Raw genomic sequence first — 18,805 nt, 5'->3', positions numbered from 1 at the left:
CTGCTACTTCAATCCATCTACTGGATCTGTTTATGATTTGAACAACTGATTCACAAACTATCTGATTTCCCTTGTGATAGCTCTTAGATCCTCCTTAGATCTACCCCTGATTGTTGCATTACTGATTGATTTTTTCTTGGCCAAAACCCAAGAACTGAACTGCAAACTGTGACCCGGAACCCGAACAGAGTCTCGTTTCTGGCCCAGCGCAGGTACTGTTCAGAGATTCTGAATTTCAGCGCACTTCCCGAGTGGACAACCTGCGCTGCATTTCAGATTCTCTGTGTTACAGGTGCGTTGATCAGACTAACTCTGTGCAGTTGTGGCTTCTGTGGTTCATTCTTTCCAGTTCTATTCTTGAATTTTGTTGCCTGTGATCAGTATATGTCTGTTTGAAACCCCTTTTCCTTGCTGTTATTCTGCCTCCTCTGTACAAAAGAACTGTAAATGTTTTTGTGTGTTTGTTGAGTCATTTACAGTTCTCCTTTGCAAAAGTAGCATAATCGTACTGTCGTCCTTTGATTTGAATCTGTCGCAAGTGTCGATTTCAATCGTAGGAAAGAGTTTGATTGCTGTTGATGGTCGATTATCCTGTTACTATTGCTTTTGGTCTGAATTTGTAATTTTCTAGTGTCAAGAACAAGTATTCATTTCAAAATCGTAAGGTGTTGTGATCGTCTCCATTTTTTGATTTCAAAAAGAAACTTGTTGATATTTGTCGCTTGAAAAGAAATTCAGATTTGTACATCAACTTTCTTTTTAGCATTCATACACTAAGAAAGTCGAAAAAAAATACATGCATGTGCATTTGCATATAGACAGTCTGATTGGCTTGATTTAGGAAAGTGCATTTAGAGTGTGCTCTTTTCTCTTTGTGAAAATATTATGTCTTTCTTTTCCCTAGTAGCTAGGATTTTCATTGCATAAAGGAGATAAAATTTTGTTTATCATCTTAGATTGCATTTTAGGAATTACATCTACATCTCGTGGTGAACCCGAAAGGAAAACTTCATAAACAAGATCAACTTAAAATAAATTCAATGAATCTAACAACACTTTGGAACTTAACGCACAACATTTAGAAGTCTAAGCTAGAGACGTATTCCGACGTCGTAAAGCCTGGTAACGGTTGTTCTCACTGATGGTTGGGTGATTCCTCCACTTTGAGACGATAAGTGCCAGTACGCACTTTTGCTCCCACGTACCGTCGAGTATATTTTGGGAGACCCCAATAGGCTTAATCCTTTATCCGTAGGAAGTTGTGTCTGCTGCCCTATCGATCGCAATGCACTGAACACAACATTCGGGAAGATTGACTGCCGTACTGTAAAAAGTATTCTACAGTTTTGCGATTGGTTTGGTAATCCCTCTACCTATATTTACATAGCAATCCCTTTCATTCCTTTTCAGACTCCTTAACGGAAAAGGTCCATCTGAGCAGTTGTCACTTCAGGCTCATTAAAAATCGAAGGAGACTAGAGTCATCTTTTGTTTTTCCTCGACTCTTAAAAATTGAAAAAACAAGTTGTGTAAAAGCATCTAAAATTTATTTTAAACGAAATATTCATTACCCTTTCCTATGTTGATCTTGGGTTGAGAAAATGGAATCCACCAACCAAGGAATTCCCCTTGGAGGAAATCCTAGTCCCTTCTCCTCTTGGGGAGATGTTGGTGCACCCCATATGGCCACGTTCTCGATTCCAGGACTGACAATTGGTTTGCCTGTATGGCTCTTCTCAACCTTTGTCATTCAGAACACCACAATTCCTGAACAATCAAATCAGCAATTAGACGAGTCCAGAGTTACCCACCAACCTTCTACTTTCTCTAATTCTTCCTCTCCTCCTTCCTCTTCGCTTGATGGGGCTGGTAAAGCCAAAAGTCAAGTACCTAAGGAGAAGAAGGAAAAGAAGAAGAAAGAGAAGAAGAAGAAGGAGCCAAAAGCGAATGGGGGCAAACGAGTGTCGTCTAGCAAAAATCCACACACTGCACCGACCAGGCCTAAATCGCTATGTGTCATTTGCAAAGGAGACCACTATCATAGAGATTGTCCTTGCATCCCTCGGATCTTAAGGGAATGGTCTCCTCGTTTGCACAACCCGGTGTCGTCAACCTCTGGTGATCATGTTGAAAACACACCGTTGACTAGTGAAAGTGAAGCCCCAGGACAAAAAGGAAAATATAGATTTCCTTGTAAACTGTGCGAAGGAAAACATGCCGTCCACAGTTGTCCCTTCTTAGACGAAGCTAAAAGAGTTTTGGATGATCGTTCGGTTTCACCTTTACGACTTCCTCCTGGATATAAAAAACTCTTGCCGAGTCCGTCACTAGTTGAAAATCCGGCTAACCCGCTTAGGTGGTCAGCCGAAGCATCTATCATTGAAGATAAACCATCTGAACCCATACCAGACGAAAGTCAAAAGGTCGAGGCGGCAGTTGACCCGGTCTTACCTTCGGAGGTTCCATCTTCAGATGATACAGTCACAGAAGAGAACAAGGATGACACCGTCCAAATTCTTTTCATAAGCACAAACTCCAACGGACATGGGGTAAATTTACCCGTTCCTTTACCGCATGAAGGAAGTTCGTCAGAGTCATACCCGGCCGTCTATTCGGTCCCACCTCCAAGCAACCTAGTTGTCTTCTTCCACTGGAATCCACTAGGCAGACCCCGTTTACCAGCTAGTATACCATTCTGAATCATTGTTCAAATATATAGAATGGTTATGGCTAGTACCATCGTAGATGAGGGGGCTTCTGTGAATATCCTTTCCTCAACTACTTGGAAAGCGCTTGGTTCGCCATCGATTTTGCCTGAGATGAGAGATCTAACAGGTTTTGATAAAGGAACCAGTTGACTGTTAGGGATCCTTCCCAATGTGCCCATAACATTGAGAGGGAAAATCGTTCACATGAACGTGATGGTAGTTCAAGGTCCCCTGGATTACAATCTACTCCTTGGACGATACTATATTTATTGCATGGGAGCAATTGTCTCCTCACTCTTTAGAGTAATGTGTTTTCCGCACGAAGGAAGAGTGGTCAAGCTCGTAGACCAGCTTTCATTTCCTGGATCATACAGAGCAAATAGTCATATACCATCCCTAAATGGTCTTTTCACGCAAGAAATGTCTCAATCTCTAGTCCGTCTACCCAATGAGCGCGAGTGATTCGGGGGGGGGCATGACTGAATCCCAAGGGCTTGCACCCTGGTCTGCTTTGGCGGGAAAACTCCGGGTATAGGGTAGGTTTCCGCGAGAGAATATGACTAGTCTGTACTCACGTCCGTGATTGGAAGAGGGGGTTATTCTAGAACAAGATTCTCTTGTCAAAGTTATGTGAGTGGAGTAGCCTCCTTCACTCACCTTTGTTTATCTCGGTAGACATCGCCAAAGAAATGTTTTTTTATGCCGTAAATAGAACAATCTTTGGTAACCTGTAAGAGGTAGGCCTCTCTCGGTAAAACAAATGTTTTAACGGACTAAAGAAGGGGTAACTTTGAAACTCTGCTTTATACCTGGGGGCATGCAAGCCTTTTGGTGTGCAAGCGAAGAGCGGCTATTTATTTTTTAAATTTGTAGGTCCTCTAACCCTTTAAACTCGTAGGATTGGTCGTTTCCTAACTTGTATAAAGAAAGGATGTGGGGAAAAACTCTAAAAGTTGTCGTTTTTATATGAGACATTCTTATCAAACGACTGGATTAATCGAGCAGTTTTAGCACATAGTTCAAGCTTGTTAAAAAATAAACATAAGACATGAGCAAATTTTTCTCCCCGCGTTTAAGCTCGTTAAAAAATGAACTATTCCCCAGTAAATAACCATCGTGAATGTAGTACTTCAGCCATTAAAGCCTTGGTCGTGTTTGCACCGTCACCTCCACTTTTTCATTAGCCGATCATTCACCTCCATTTAATTGTTTACCCATTTTGAGGAACAGCTGCGAAGAGTGATTTCACTAGCCATCCTTGTAACACTACCATGATTGGAAAATTCCAAACCTTACCTGGAATCAACTGCTACCCATTTTATCACTCGTTCCTCAAAAGACGAGTCTCCTTTAAGATCTTTTCAACTAACTCGTAAAATATGAAAAGATTGTCGAGCCATTGGCCTCTCCAGCTCGTTAAAGGGACAGGAAGTGCTATCCCTCCTCTAGATTTTAATCTTTTTGGACCTGAGGGATTATTACACAAAAAGATCGAGTGCTTGTTTTGTTCGGCTCGTTAAAAGTATCGAAAATTCATCCCTTCTATATTGTTTTATACTTTTTTAGACTTAAGGGATTAGATGACGAAAAAAGAATTTTGGAGTTACCTTTATGTTCCTTTTTAGACTCTCTAAAATTGAAAAGGACCGAGTTATCTTTGTCGTTAAACTCGTTAAAAAGATTAATAGCGACAAACTTGTCTATAGACGAGAATGAGTTTCACTGTCGCTAGGCTCGTTAAAACATAGCAATGGGTTTGCCCGAAGGGAAAATTATAGAACAAGCATATGTTATCCTCCTCAAGCTTGAAAAAACTAAAGAGGTACTGGTCAGCAATGACTCGGGAAAATTGGGAAGAAAAACTTGAAGAAACTTTGTTGGTAGCAAGTCGCTCTTGAACATGACACTTCCACTCCGTGTCCGAGTCGGGTTGGGTTGTTTCATTCACCGGTCACATCACCATGGTCATGCCATACCATCCACATTTGGGGTTAATGCTACCAATCCATCACATCAGTGTCGCTGATATGTTCAAGAGAAGTCATTTAGAGAATTCACCTGTGTCTCACCCACTACCATACATTATACTCCATTCCTTCATGACCGCCACCCTGAACCTTATATCACCAGATCGTTTTCACCTCCATTAAAATCATTTGCTCAGTTCCGTGTCATTGATGTGGGATTCATTAAGGCCCTCCTGTGACAGATCACTTCTTGTCGACATCAGCTCATTATCCAAGAAGTTGATCTAGGAACACCCCATTCAGTACTTTGAAGCTTGCATGCCTCAATGGCAAGTTTCTCACTTCCGGCGACAGGTTTACATCAATGGCCTTCGACTGAAAGATTTTGTGTGGTGTTCGATGCCAAGTCCTTTATTCACACCACGTGAATTGTACTGCAGTACCTTGAGGGTCATTATCATTATCGGTGATTCCTCTCGCGCTTGTTAACAGTGTACATCTTTGACTGGTAATCAAGCGATGTCTTTCCATGTTCGACTTCAGAACATTTCTCACATGGATCGACTTGTACTTCAAGCGAAGATCGGACGAGATTGAAGACCCTGGATCTAGTTTCATCCATCCGGGCTGCGATATATATTCAGGGAAATAAAAACATTAAATGTACATCATTGCTGCACAGATAATCATCCACTCAAAAGGATGATGGCTCTATCAGAATCATCAGTCTACACTCAGACGATTGTCTGTCCTATGTACATGAAAACGAATTTAGAAAGTTGAGCATGGGAATGCCCGCCTCAGCCAGATCATGAAAATATTATGAAGATAATGTATTGTATTGTATCTTATTACAGGTCTCCTCCCAACATTGAAAGAACTTCGGATCCTCATAATAAAGCATTTCACCCGACATCAAAATATTAACGGCCTCATACTTTAGGGGGCAACTGTTATAGACATTTTTGGGCCCTACAACCCCAAGCATGAAATGTCCATAAACCAAGGGCTCCTAAGTCCCTAAAAGTGTGGTTCTAACCCCTAAAAGAACAAGGTCAACAGATTACAACTTCTCCCAGAAGTTTTCCATGAGAAACTACTCAGAATTGGTCAAAACAGGATCATTGCAGCTACTCCACTGGCTAAGTGCATTGCATCTCACCCAAATACACTGTGAGGGTGCGTTGCATTTCAAAAGTCCCTTCTATGGGGTGCGATGGGCAAGAAATGACAAACGGTAGTGTCATTCCGCGAGGTGGAGAGGCAATGGAAGCTTCCAGAATCTTCTCCTGTGACACTTGCCTCACTGAATTCGACCAAGGATGAGTAAGAGGCCATCAGTCTCCAAGTGGAAGCAAGAACTATCAGAGAGAAGAAACTAATCAAATCACAAGCTGACTCATCCCCCTTACAGATATCTATATATGGATCCCTCATCCCAGAGATCTAGAGGCTGGAATTTTGCATATTGTAAGGAATTGTTGTTGGTTTCTTGAGATAAACATCAGATTGTTGGGTGATCTAAGCTTTATTTGAGGTGAAGAGGGGCTTCTTTGCTGGGAGGTTGATGCTGGGTCAGAACAACTAGTTGTAACTCCTCTTGGCTCTTTTCTTGTTTATCAATAAAAGATATTTGAGTTTTCCTCCATGCTTTTGTGTCATTGATGCTTGTTACATTTGTATGGTCAATTTACATATGATCCTAGATTGTTTATGATTATACATCCATGTCTTTGTATATTGCTATGCTTCTATGATCTTACAGGCACTTTTTGAAGCTGGGCGTGCAAGGAAGCAGGTAGCTGAGGACTATCAAAGAAGAGAGGGATCAAATTAGGAGATTAGCGCAAGACAGAGGTTGGTATTTCTGTTCCTCTCTATCTATAATTCATAAAAGAAAAACAAAAGTAGCTTTTCTCTGTTTGTTTCTAAGGCAGCTGTCACACCTTAGTGGGATAGAGCAGTTCTATATAGACACTTTTCCCTGTAACAAACTTCCTGTGGAGAGGCTTGGAAAAGAAGCAGAAGTGGGCATTGGTGGCTTGGGAAAAAGTTTTAAAACCCAAAAAAGAAGGCAGTCTCGGCCTCAAGGGCCTTGAGATCTTAAGAAAAGCTTTGGGTGCCAAAACGCGGTGGCAATGGATAGTAAACCCAAAATCCCCCTTGGGTATTCTCTGGAAGGTGAAATATGTCTGTACCCACTTGTAGGAACATATCATCAGGCTCAATGGGATCATAAAGGGTTTTGTCATATGGAACCAGGCATGGGACAATAGAGCAAGCATCCAAAAACACAGTTTCTGGGAGGTGAGAAATGGGGACAAGGCCCTCTTTTGGGAAGATTCCTGGAAGCAAAGGCTAGACCTTTCAAAGGATCAATTTAGATAGATTAGGATTGGTATGCAAAACAGGGGAAAAATCAAGGTAAGTCAATATTGGAAACCCATCAATGGAAGTGACAAGTGGAGAGAATGATTAGATGAAAAAGAGTGGGAACCCCCAATCAACCCTCAGGTGTGACAAGAGCTCTCGAGCAAACTCCAAAAAAGACAAATTCAATATGATACCTATGAGGACAATATTAGATGGGGGAAGAACCCAGTAAGGCACTTTAATTTAAAGGAAGCTTACAACTACACCGCTCTCCATGACCAACATCAATCGGAGAAAAAATGGAAATCTCTGTGGGAAAGAAAACACTAGCCAAAAATCACCATTTTTCTTTGGCTCATAATGCACAAAAATATTCTTACATGGGACAATCTAAGGAAAAAAGGATTCATCAGCCCCTCCAGATGCAACCAATGTCAGCTAAAGGAAGAAACAACAAATCACTTGATGAATGAGTGCCCCTACGTGAACAAGCTATGGAATTGGGTGTATCTAGTTTTCAAGGCCTTGGATCGGGACCCCTCCTCAATTCTCAGTACCATTGAAAATTGGAGATCCTCCCTTTCCCCCATTCCTCTAGTGAATAGAGATTGGAACATTGTTCTAGGAATCATATGTTGGGCGCTATCGAAGGAAAGAAATGCAATAAATTTCAAAGAAACATCCCAGCACGAAGAAGTTGTTATTTCGATTATCAAGAAAACAATCTGAGAAACAATGGCATCCTCCACTCTCCATTTCCCCATTGACCCTCCAAGTAGTTCGGATTTGAGAATTCTTGCCCTTCTAGATCTTCAGATCACCCACTTCTCCAATGCCTCAACCATTTTGAGAAATCGGGGACTAACTGTCAACTGATCTCCCCCGGAGACAGGCACTATCAAACTCAACTATGACAGGGAAGCAAAAGGCAACTTAGCCAGAGCTGGCTTTGGGGTGGTCTTCACGAACTCTCAGGGGGGGAATCCTTAGGATTTATGTGATCCAGGTGGATATTGGTGGCCACCTGCCAAGTCCACCTAGACCCCCACCATTGTCTTTCTCAGCATTTTCAGTTTCCTTAATTGTAGCACAACTTACTATTTTTAGCAATTTTTCGGGTCCTGAACTTCCGGAGCCGTTTTGAGGCCCTAAACGACGTTTTTTGGGGAATCCAGAGGCAACATGGGTCCATTCTAGAATGGACCGATGTTTCCCGTTCCAACAATGACAGTGCTCGGATAGATCTTTCTAATGAGCTATTGTACGCGTCAAACGAAGATCATATGCCAAAGTTACGACCCCGGGAAGTTGATGTACCAACTTACCCCCAAACGGGGCCCACAATTTGGCGTTTCATCTCCTAGGGTTAGGTTTTGGAATGTTAAGGGTTTTCCATTGTTTCTCAACAATAAATAGGCCTTCGAGCCTCATTGTAACACAGTTCAGAGGCATGTAGCCATCACATATCTTCTCAGAGATAAGCTACCATCGCCCTAGCTGGTTTATTTCCATTTTTGGTTGTAAGCATATTTCAGTATTTTCCATTAATGAAATGAAGTATTATTTCCGCTGCATCTTTGTGTATATGGTTATCTCTGTAATTTGTTGCGTTCCTGTTTAAATCCGGATCAGTGGTATCAGAGCGGTCTGCTTTTTCTCTATTTTTCTTTGCATGTCCCCAACAAGGTCGGGATATAAGGAGTTAGGGCTTGAACTGGTTGAACCTTTGCAAGACCAGCCTCGCAAATCCCGACGGCCTCCCATGGCGGACGAGAAGAAAGACGAGGGGGCAGGAGATCCCATCAAAATCTTGCTCGAAGAAGCCCTCGAGCGACAACGGAACGCGATGATGGACAGCTTTGCCCAGATCCTTCAGCGGCTACCCAAAAGCAACGCATCGGCTTCTAGCAGCTACTCTGGAAATGCCACACCCTTTAAGGTACAAGTTAATTTTGAAATCTCCATATTCGAGGGTTAGATAGACGCAGATGCCGTAGATAAATGGTTAAATCTGCTAGAGGGTTATTTTTCTGTTCATGAATTTTCGAGTCGGGAAAAGATTGTTTTTGCTCTCCTCAAAGCAGCCCCCCACGTCAAGGACTGGTGGGAAACCTACTACGAGCAGAAGGATGAAAGTACTGGCTCACTATTTTCAGCCGCACCCACCTGGGATTCGTTCCGGGATGCCATCAAGGAGCAGTACTACCCTGTCGTGAGCTATGAGGATGAATACATAAAGTGGACCATGCTGCGGTAGGGAAGGGACCAAGACGTGCCGGAGTTCACCAATCTTTTCCATACCCTTCGCACAAAGTTGGGTATCAAGGATTTGGAGCAACATTTGATACTCAAATATCATGGCTGCCTGCACAAGTACATCCAGGAAGAAATACAATTCCTAAACATCCCCTCGCTCGGCGCAGCATACCGGTATGCCGTCAAGGTCGAGCAGAAGTTTAAACAAAAGAAGTGAGACTTTGGATCTACGAATCCAAAGCAGGGGAAAGGTGCCCCTAAACCACAGAACAAAGGACAAAGCCAAGGCGGGACAGCCCAAGACAACCAGCCGAAGCTGCAAGCAAAGAACAACGCCGCGAAGCCGAGAAAGGACACTAGAAAATGGTGCGAGTTCCATAAGAGCTCCACTCACAACACAAGTGAGTGTCGGGCCAAGCAGTCACTGGTGGCTGAGCTAAAGGTTTCAGAATCAGATGCATGTTCCGACTCTGAGTCAGAACCCGATAAGGGGTATGAAAAAGGGAAGCAGATCATTGATGCGGACCCCAGCGCCACTGTTGCTACCGCAAAGATCCAGAAAAATGAACCCGAAGATCCAGAGGAGGAGGAGCGTCTCTTCCACTCCCAGATGTGGGTAAAGGGCTCCCCGATACAGTTCATTGTTGATAGCGGGAGTCAAAAGAACCTCATTTCGGCAGAGGTCGTGAAGCGGTTGGGCTTACCGACCACAGCACATCCACAACCATACACCATTGGGTGGCTTCACCAAGGACGAGATCTTCGCGTGAGCCAGCAGTGTCGCCTTCCATACAACATCAAGCCCTTCACGGATGAGGTATTGTGTGACATTGCTCCCCTTGAAGTTTGTGATGTATTACTAGGACAACCATACTTGTGGAAGCGACATGTCGTGTATGAATCAAGGCCCCGTGCTTTTATTATTACATTGGGAAATAAGTTGTTCAGGATACCAGAGGTAGCACCACCTGCCGCCCTCTCTTTGATTACTGCAAAACAATGCAGTAAGATCATTTCCAAAACCAGGAAATTCGTTTTCCTGATGATACGCCCTCAAGGAAAGAAGAAGACAGTGGTCGTGGCCTCCAAACGGGGCCCCTCTACACGACAACTACAGATGGACAAGATTGTGGAGGAGTACGAGGACATCTTCACCTCCCCGGCAGGGGTTCCTCTGCACTGTCAAGTCAAGCACTCCATCGATCTGACCCCAGGTGCGCCGCTACCCAATGGACCAATTTATCGGCGCTCCGTTCTGGAGAACGATGAAATCAAGAGGCAGATTCAGGAGCTCCTGCAGAAAGGTCACATCCGTCCGAGTTCATCGCCCTGTGGGAGCCCGATCATGTTGGTACAGAAGAAGGATGGGACGTGGAGACTCTGTATTGACTATCGGGCGCTGAACAAGATCACTGTCCGTAATAGGTACCCGATCCCGCGAATTGATGACCTCCTAGACCAACTAAAGGGGGCGAAATATTTCAGCAAGATCGATCTGAAGTCGGGATATCACCAGGTACCAATCGAACCCTCCGATGTGTGGAAGACTTCCTTCAAATCCAAGGAGGGCCTCTTCGAATGGTTGGTCATGCCTTTCGGATTGACGAATGCTCCTGCAACCTTTATGAGGCTAATGGATGACATCTTGCGGCCATTCACCAACTCCTTTGTAGTAGTATACTTGGATGACATTCTGATCTTCAGCCAGAGTTGGGAAGAGCACCTCCACCACATCCGACAGGTTCTCCAAACACTGCGGCAACACAAGCTATGTGCCAATTTGGAGAAATGCACTTTTGGCATGACCCAGGTTCAGTATCTGGGATACATCATTGATGAACAGGGGGTGCATGTCGATCCAGCCAAGATCCAAGTCATTCGGGATTGGCCCTCTCCAACCACTCTAACAGAGCTCCGCAGCTTTCTGGTCTTGCCAACTTCTACCGCAGGTTTGTGTTGGGGTTTTCTCATATTTCTTGGCCCTTGAGTCAAGTCACCAAGGGCGGGGCGAAAGAAAAATTCTTTTGGTCTGAATCTCAACAGAAGGCATTCAGGGAGTTGAAGGATCGCCTCTGCACGGCACCAGTGCTCGCGTTACCAGATTTACAACAACCATTTGAGGTCGAGACAGATGCCTCTGACTATGCTATTGGGGCAGTCCTTACTCAACATGGACATCCAGTGGCATATCACAGTGAAACACTTTCAGACACAGTCCGGAAGTACCCCACTTATGATAAAGAGATGTATTCCATTGTACAGGCCTGCCGACAATGGAAGCATTACATTTTTGGGAAGGAAACGGTCATCCACACAGACCACCGACCTCTGCAGTTCATACAGACCCAAGGGAAATTGCAGAATGATCGCCATCAGAAGTGGTCTACATACCTGCAACAGTTTCACTTGAATATCAAGTATAAAAAGGGCAGCACCAATAATGTTGCAGATTGCCTCAGTCGACCACCGATCATGGCGCTAACCACCGTGCTCAACTCTTGTGGGCACGAGACTTCTGATTGGCCACTTCTCTACAAAAGCGACCCAGAATTCGGCCACACATACCAGACACTCTTGGAGGGTCGGCAGGTTGCAGATTTTCACCTCCAGGATGCCCTATTATGCCACCTTGGTCACCTTTGTGTTCCTTCAAGCGAGCGTGCCAAGATGATTTGGGAAGCACACTACAGTCGGGCTGCTGGGCATTTCGGGGTCGAGAAAACAGTGGCAGTACTGCAAAATTATTTCTATTGGCCGAATCTTCGACAGGATGTTGGGAAGTACATCTGATCATGTACTGCCTGTGCCATTGCCAAACCGGCCATTAAGAAGCACGACCTCTATACCCCGTTGCCTACCCCTAGTCGACCTTGGGAATCCATCTCCATGGATTACATGTCAGGCCTTCCTTCCACTAAGCATGGAAATGACTGTGTTTTTGTGGTCGTCGACAGGTTCTCGAAGATGGCCATTATGGTGGCCTGCAAGAAGAATATCACAACAGAAGCCACTGCTAAACTCTTCTTTGAACGAGTGTGGGTGCACTTTGGGATCCCACAGTCTATCATCTCAGATCGGGACAGTCGGTTTCTCAGCACATTTTGGTCCAGTCTCTGGTCAATGCTGGACACCAAACTCACGAAGTCCACAGCCTTCCATCCTCAAACTGATGGCCAGACAGAGGTTGTCAATAGGATGATTGTGCACATTCTGCGCATGTATAACTCAAAGCATCCACGCACATGGGACAAGAGCCTCCCCTATGTTCAGCACAGCTACAACCGAGCTCTTCACAGCTCCACTGGCCATAGCCCTTTTCAAGTGGGTTTGGGATTCCAGCCACTATGCCCCATTGATGTGGCCATGCCACTTGCAGCTACTCACATGAATTCAGCTCATGTCCAGTCCGAAACAGATAAGTCCACCAGCTTCAACATATTCGCCAGCAGGTCCATGACATTCTTGAGAAATCAAATGCCAAGTACAAGCAGAAACATGATCAACATCGGGTGCCACACAATTTTCAGGTGGGCGACAAAGTCTGGTTGCATTTGCAAAAGGAACGCCTTACTGGAGCCTATCGGAAATTGAGACCACTCCGATATGGTCCTTACACCATTACTAAGGCTATGGGAGACAACGCATTTGAGCTCAGCATTCCCCCATTCCTTGGCCTGCACCCAGTGTTCAATGTGGACCGCCTTCGGCCATACTTTCCACCATTGCTAGACACATCCGACATTGCAGAACAGCTCAAACCCACAGAATTAAATCCAGATTGCATGGAACAAGCTACAACTGATCGGATCATGGACACACAGATCAAGAACACTCGCCAACAGAATATCCAACTGTATCGAGTTGTCAAAGTAGGCCAACTCCTTCAGCAGGGCAAGTGGCTCACCAGGGAACAAGTTCAGCAAAAGTTTCCTCATCTCATGGAGGAGCTCAATGTAATGGGGACCATTGCTTCCTAAGGGGGGAGGAATGATCCAGGTGGATACTGTTGGCCACCTGCCAAGTCCACCTGGACCCCCACCATTGTCTTTCTCAGCATTTTCAGTTTCCTTAATTGTAGCACAACTTACTATTTTTAGCAGTTTTTCGGGTCCTGAACTTCCGGAGCCGTTTTGAGGCCCTAAACGAAGTTTTTTGGGGAATCTGGGGGCAACATGGGTCCATGGAATGGACCCATGTACCGATGTTGCCCGTTCCAACAATGATAGTGCTCGGATAGATCTTTCTAATGAGCTATTGTACGCGTCAAACGGAGATCATATGCCAAAGTTACGACCCCGGGAAGTTGATGTACCAACTTACCCCCAAACGGGGCCCACAGTTTGGTGTTTCATCTCCTAGGGTTAGGTTTTGGAATGTTAAGTGTTTTCCATTGTTTCTCAACAATAAATAGGCCTTCGAGCCTCATTGTAACACAGTTCAGAGGCATGTAGCCATCACATCTCTTCTCAGAGATAAGCTACCATCGCCCTAGCTGGTTTATTTCCATTTTTGGTTGTAAGCATATTTCAGTATTTTCCATCAATGAAATGAAGTATTATTTCCGCTGCATCTTTGTGTATATGGTTATCTCTGTAATTTGTTGCGTTCTTGTTTAAATCTAGATCATTATGAGGGAAACATTAGCACCTCTACCAACAATGCTACCAAAATTCATGCTCTAGAACATGGGATTGCCATTGCTAAACTCCATAATTTGAACCCTCTAATCATAGAAGGAGACTCGGCCTTGGCAACTCTGGCCAGCCGAAAACTTCGGCAGGGATTGGATGTTTCCAAGGTGTTAGACAAATGGTGGTTAAATAAAATCCTATAAAGAATAAAAACTAATATCGAAAGCATGAATGGGCTTCACTTCCAAGCTATCAGACGCGATGGGCATAGTTTGGAAAGCAGGTTGGCAAATGAAGGCATGACGAGAAAATACCATATGCAATCGAGGGTCTGGAATGACTTGGAGTGCGGCAATCTCCATCAGCAATGTGAAACAATAAATGCAAAAGAAAACAAAAATAATGGGCATAAACAATTCAGAGATCTCCAGTCTCATCAATGATGAAATATGTCATTCAGACAATTGCATCACTAAGGGGAATCTACCCCATGTCGCTTTCCCTATGACAGTCGTGCCAAAGAAGCCTTATGTTGCTTTGTTCTCCCTCAGGGTCGTCTTCCTTCTCTCCTATCAACCTAGTTCAGTACCATCTCCACCACCCACCTCTGGTACCTCACACAGTCTGCCTTCATTCCCTGTCCCTGACCTTCCCACCCCTCGAGGCTCTCCCGTCCCTCTGAATACCCACTCTCACCTTCTCCTCCCTATCATCTGGCTCGCTCTCGCACCCTGTTTTTCTTTCTTCCCCCCTACTGAAAGCCTGTTGTCTGTCCTTCCCCCTCTCATGGCGCCTAAGCACAGTTCAAGTCTAGCTCCTAGTCGGGGGCGTGGTCGTGGTCGTGATTCTTCCTGTTAGAACAATTTAGGCTCCCCTCCCATCACTTGTGATGAGTCCTCTGCTAGGCAAGTTTCTTTGAACTACTCTGTAGTCGTGAACCCAAGAGATGCAAGAGAGAATTGCGAACTTGGAAGCATAGACCAAAGCTCTCAGACGAGGTGTGCCCGCAGACGTAGTTGTTGATTTTGCATGGATCTCTAACCCTTCTCTCTCTAGGGCTAGGGAAAATCTATACACGCGAGCCATTGATCTCTCGTTGCAAATGAAAACACTCCTCGCCCTAGTAATGTAGGAGGAGACCAAACTTTCAAAGGTAGTGGAGGATAAAATAGACAACCTTGCAGATAAATTTGTTGTGTATGTCGATTTAGTCCACCATTGTCGCTTCGTCACCGGAGACTCTTCCCATTGTATTTTATTGAAGAAACGGGCCATCGTAAAGATTCGCTCACTGAGTGATGGCTCCCCCAACGTTAAAAAGGAAGCGGTTGGATCCTCCTCCAGTCGTCCAACAACCATGGCACCGCAAGAAGGCAGCGCCCAAGAGCAACCTATTAGCCTCGATGATGACCCCGAAGAAGCTAACCCTTGTTAGCGGCGGGCTCCTTTTTTATCCTTCACCCTCTCAGGTTCGCAGTCGTCGTCGAGCATGTAGCAGCAAGCACAACATAGGAAATAAAGGATTTTGGAACATACTCCATTTGTTCAACATTACCGTCTAGTTTTTTGGAGTAAGTTTCTATTATGCTTTTTGTAGTTTTCTCTGTTTTGATCATTGAAATCTTCTCAGAAAACACAACTTTCCTTTTTGCAAAGATTCATTGTAAATATGTGACTATGGTTGCTAGAATGGCCAGGGTTGTTGGCTCTTTTGTTGGAGAGGTTTTCTTGCACGACCCAACTCATGTAAATACAACTTCTTTATAGTAATATAATCTATCTTATTCACACAAAAAAATTATTTGTTTTTCACACACTCTATATATAACTTGATATTTATTTAACATTGATATTCAAATAGTTCATTTAAGTTTTTTAATAAATATATATTACCCTCACACTTAAAAACAAAAATATAATTTATTTATTTTTTTTACTTTTAATTACTTTATTTTTATTTAAAGTTGATATAAAGTTATCTTATTTCACATAATCATTTAAAATACTTATGGTTGAGAGTGATAGCAAAATATTTTTACCAAATCTCTTGATTATTGGGTAGTAAAATCAACAATTAATATAACAAGAGTGGGATTATTCATGTTTTGAACCTTTTGAGAGTGGGACTATTAATGTTTTATAAGACTTTTAATTAAAATTAACCAAATATCTATATTCATTTAGTTTTTTTTTTATTGTAGCATGCATTGTTTTTAAAAAGAATAATTTATTTTATTTTATAAGGGACATTTTTCAACTCAAGTTTGAGCACAAAAGGACTAGACTATCTCTCGGCCGATAAAAAAATTACATCTTAAGAAAGTTGATCCCTTTGAGTACTTGGTAGATTATGACTTTTTAAATGGATCTCCATTTGTTTTTCATTGTAGCCTACATTATTTTTTTAAGAGAATAATTTATTTTATTTTAAAAGGGAAATTTTTCAACTCAACTTTGAGCACAAAAGGGCTAGGCTACCTCTCGGCCAATAAAAAATTACATCTTGAGAAAGTTGATCCCTTTGAGTACTTGATAGATTCTAACTTTTTAAATGGATCTCCATTTGTTTATTTTTTTTTAGATTTTGTCATATATGTTAATCCTTTTTCTTAATGGTAAACTAATTAAATTTTTTTTTTTAATATTTTATGATTATAAATAAGTAAATATTGTTTTCCTTACTACAATTAGATTAAATTATCAAATTTTTTTTTCTAATTTCAAAACCAATCCATTATCAAAAATACATATTTATTATTATTATGGGATAGGAAAATTAACAATATCTTTTAGTTTTAGCCTTATTTTTAATTAAAAACACACAAATTTAATTTTACTTCGAAAATAATTTGTATTTTTTAATTAGGCCGATAGGCCTTTCCTATGCATCAACTTTTCGTCAACACTTTTACTCTGAGCCGTTGGATCAGATGAGACATTTTCAACCGTGGATGTGAACCAGAAAAGGAAAAAACGGAAAATCAAGAAAGCATGGAAAGTCAAGAAAGCCGGAGTGCTCGTTTTGGCAAAACGCAAAATTTTCCTTGTTGTTTCTATTATAAAGCTTTCCTCCCTCTGCCTCTTCAATGCAATTGCCATGCTTTTCATTCATCACATAGCCGAAAAAGAGGAAAATAGGTGGCTGGAACTGCGCATGGGCAGAGAATTCCTTGTCCCAGACGAGCAACCAATAAAGCAATTGCTTTGCCTGTGCTTGAATCAGTTCGGCCTTTCAAGGTATTTAGTAGGCAATCTTGATCTGGAATTCAAGATTTGCAGGGGTTTTATGGCATCCAGGGTGCTTCCATAGGTGAGCCGAAGAACCTGCAGAGTTTGGTCCTCAGCGAGCTCTGATGAATTCCGTTACACCAGTTCCCGTAACGTGAATTCCTCTTCGAAAACCCTGCCATATTCTTCGGTGGCCGCAGCCACGGCTCCTCAAATTCGTGCAGATTCCGTCAATGGAGCCATTAACGCTCCTGCTGCCGTTCACGACTTCGAAGGCTTTGTATCGTACATGCACATGATGTAATGTTTTACCAATTTAATTGGGCAATCCCTCTGTTGGCAATTCAGGTTGCATTGGGGTATAGCAAAGTGTATAATGCACAGAATCTATTTGACTGGATGGAGCTGATCTCTCTTCAGTGAGTATTTGGTTTTTATTGTTGATTACATTTCCTATGTGTTTGTATTTACTTAGAAATTTGTAATTTTAATTGGATTTCTTTTCAATGAATGTGCAGAGGAAAACAAATTTCTTTGAAAAAAGAGTTGGGGAATACCAAAAGGCCTCTGTTATGTCTGGTTTGGGCAACATGGAGGCAAACCATATATTTAAATTGGACGCAGATTTTTTAAATTTGATTAATTAGCCTCCCCATCTTGGGACGGAAAGGATGGTGGCCCATTGTGCTTGTACAAAGATTTTCATTGAGTGAAATTTTGATGGCGTTTGAAGTTTCAAAATCAATCATATCTTTTCCATTGTTTTGATTAATTAGATTGGGTTATTCTTTTAGGTTAACGGTGGCCCTTTGTGCTTATACAAAATGTTTTTTAATGAGAATGAATGCATTTGGGGTTTCAAAATTAATTTTTTTTTTAATGTTTGTTAATACATTTGAGCCAATTATTTCAGGATCTATGTACGACAAATAGAAAATTGTTTACTAGTAAGATAATAAACAAATTGCCCTAGCATACAGGATGTCAATTTTCATGATCGTTAATACATCGAGGCAATTATTTCAGGATCTATGCACAACAAATCGGAAGTGGCTCAGGGAGGAGCTCGTCGCAATTGTTGAGTCGCAGATCCTATTTTCTTTCCCTTTATTTTGGTTTAAATTCTGCTTCTTTGTTTTGATTGATGCTGAAAGAACCATCTTTAATAATCCAATTTAATAATCCTATCGGCCTCTCTTTGTACCTTTTGGGACAATTGCTAGTTTTATGTTTATTACATAGAAAGTCTCTTTTTTAAATTCGTGTATCTTTTTCATTTTCATTCGACATGTTTCCTTCTGTTGCCATTGCCCATTAAATGACATCGGTATGTTTATTGTTTTGCCATTAAGTGACATCTATCCGTCTATATTTTTGAGTTTGACCAGGTGAGTAATTTTAGAAGAAACTCGTTGTTCACACTTCGTGAAACCGGAATTTTGTTGTGTTTCATGCTGCAAGCAAAGCATAGTCGAACAATGGGTCCCAGTTCAAGTCAAAATTGTCAAGATCAGAGAATAAGAAACCTGGATCACGGAGTGGAACAACATTGTTATCAGTTTATGTGGGATTGGCCTCGGGCTTTGCGGGGGCCTTTGACAAGAAGTATCTGAGAACCGAAGTTGGCGATGAAACTAACAAG

The 18,805-nt window shown here is 42.5% G+C and overlaps 1 long non-coding RNA gene across 1 annotated transcript; it reads left to right on the top strand.

Annotated features, from left to right (window-relative positions):
* The first annotated feature begins 16,852 nt into the window (after window positions 1-16,852).
* On the top strand, window positions 16,853-17,908 carry LOC149160151 (uncharacterized). Its single transcript, XR_016261199.1, has 2 exons — window positions 16,853-17,582; window positions 17,682-17,908. It is a non-coding gene; the product is annotated as an uncharacterized LOC149160151 (long non-coding RNA).
* Window positions 17,909-18,805: the final 897 nt, after the last annotated feature.

This window comes from Pinus tabuliformis, chromosome 5_2 (assembly GCF_031772625.1).
Source record: "Pinus tabuliformis cultivar Carrire ecotype Pingquan chromosome 5_2, CPIR1, whole genome shotgun sequence".
Taxonomy (NCBI): Eukaryota; Viridiplantae; Streptophyta; class Pinopsida; order Pinales; family Pinaceae; genus Pinus; species Pinus tabuliformis.
Note: the sequence above shows the minus strand (reverse complement) of the source record. Positions and strands in the feature narration are given on the sequence as shown.